At 42.4% G+C, this 2,290-nt stretch overlaps 1 pseudogene; it reads left to right on the top strand.

Moving 5' to 3' along the window:
- The first annotated feature begins 408 nt into the window (after positions 1-408).
- On the top strand, positions 409-2,072 carry LOC102564057 (olfactory receptor 5G25-like; annotated as a pseudogene).
- Positions 2,073-2,290: the final 218 nt, after the last annotated feature.

The following is a 2,290-nucleotide window of genomic DNA, read 5'->3' as shown; positions in this document are numbered from 1 at the left end:
GTGGGAGAAATTTCCTAATGCACAGTTAGTGTTCTGCATTCTCAGTTTTTATTATGTTTTAAATCCAGACACTTGGGGTTTATCTTCAAAACATAAAAGCTGGACTGAAATCAGGATAAAAGGAAGAAAAGGGAAAAAATCAATTTAAATCAGGGAAAAATTGGCAGCAAGGGAGGGAGTAAGGCTGGGACTAGGGAAGGGGCAGGTGGAGGGGCGCGACGGGGCCCATCAGCCGCTTCTAGGACTGCAGCACCCCTGTCTGGCTGGAAACCTGTGCCTTAGGTAAGTGGCACAGCAGCACTTTTAGCTTACCAGCACCACCCATTTTTTCAGTTCAAATCCCTGTTAACTGACATGAGTTGGGAATTGGGTCATTCCCCACTCATGCCAGTTAAGAGGGATGTGAACTCAAAAACAGGTGTAGATCAGTAAAAACTGAATGTCTTAAAAAAATCAAGGAATTTGACACTGAAAAATGGTAAAAACTGAGAATGCAGAACACTATGCACAATCTACTCTACATATTATTATGTTTCTTTTTTTATAGTAAAGCAATTAGCTGATCATTTCATGTCTACTCTCCTGTCTTGAGTCAAAAATATCCAAAATCTCTACATAGGACCATCATCATCCACATCCACAGATAAGAAAGAACATTGAAAACAGAATCTTCTATAAGAAGAACCTTAGTCTCCAGCACCACAACACTGAATAAAGACCCTGAAACTCATTCACTGCTCGCACCCCAGTAATGGTCAGACAAAACTGCACCCAGGTGACTGAATTTGTGTTCACAGGCTTCACAGGAAACCATGGATTTCAGGTCATCATTTTTGGGCTGGTCCTAGTGATTTATATCATCACGCTAATTGGGAACATTGGGATGATCTTTTTAGTCCAAGCAGACTCCCGACTTCACACCCCCATGTACTTTTTCCTTGGTAACTTGTCATTTGCAGATCTCCACTGTCATCACTCCCAAGTTGCTTGCTGATATGTTTTCGGCAAAGAAAGTCATTACTTATGCTGGATGTGCAGTTCAGATCTTCATGTTTTCTCTCTTTTTGGTTACAGAGGGTTTTCTCTTAGCATCGATGGCATATGACCGATATGTTGCTGTCTGTACCCCACTGGTGTATTCAGTTGTCATGTCCCCAAGATTCTGTACCCAACTGGTTTTTGGTTCCTATGTGTGTGGGTGGTTAAATGCAATGTTACAGACAACAGGTGTGTTAAAATTATCCTTTTGTGGTTCCAAGTCATTGACCTCTTCTTCTGTGACATCTCCCTTGTGTTATCACTCTCCAGCTCTGACACAACCATCAACCAAATGGTCATACTAGCTTTAGAGGTGATCTATGGAGCAATAAACATCCTGGTCATTCTCATTTCCTACCTTTTCATCTTCTCCACCATTCTGAAGATTCGCTCTGCTGAGGGCAAGAGCAAAGCCTTCAGCACCTGCACCTCCCACTTGACTGCTGTTAGCATCTTCTATGGGACAGCTTTCTGCACTCATTTAACTTCCAGCCCAGAAGACTCACGGGGTGAGGACAAGGTGGTGTCAGTGTTCTATACAGTGGTGATCCCCATGCTGAACCTCCTGATATACAGCCTAAGGAACAAGGAGGTGAAGGATGCCCTGAGAGTCATAGAGAAGAAAATCTTGTCTTTAGGTTTGAATACATAATGAAATAATGTCAACTGGTGGTAAAAAAACACCTAACCTGTACTTACGATCTTGTAACAACTGGTATATGTGAAGATGGGCTCAATCTACTGTGTTAGCCTGGAAATAGCTTCCTGGTTCACTTTCACACCAGCAGTGATCCCCCACTAGCATGCAGGTTAGACTGATAGATGACAGTATTTATGTCATATCCACATGGTAGCCATTATTATTCTTCCCCACGAAAACTGAATTGTGAGTTTATATATGTGGGGCCTTTCACTGTTCTTTCTGACAGGACAAGAAAGCAGAGATGCCAATCATGCTTGTATCATTTTCCTTGTTTACCAAACCTGTACAAAACATCTTGTCTCCCTATATACAACAGAAGGAATAAAAAGCAAACAACAGCAGGTAGGCATTGGCAATCTACAGCCCAAGGGCTGGATCAAAGATATTTTATTTGGCTGGCTGGATATCCTGCTGGAGATTCTCTGACATACACATACACACATGGGCTGCATGCTTGGGATCAATCCCATGGGTGGCAGGTATTTTATCATTTCAAACATCTCCCAGCACCTTCTGGCCAATGTCCTGAAGGTAGCAAAGGATTGTAGG

This window comes from Alligator mississippiensis, chromosome 2 (genome assembly GCF_030867095.1).
Source record: "Alligator mississippiensis isolate rAllMis1 chromosome 2, rAllMis1, whole genome shotgun sequence".
Taxonomy (NCBI): domain Eukaryota; kingdom Metazoa; phylum Chordata; order Crocodylia; family Alligatoridae; genus Alligator; species Alligator mississippiensis.
Note: the sequence above shows the minus strand (reverse complement) of the source record. Positions and strands in the feature narration are given on the sequence as shown.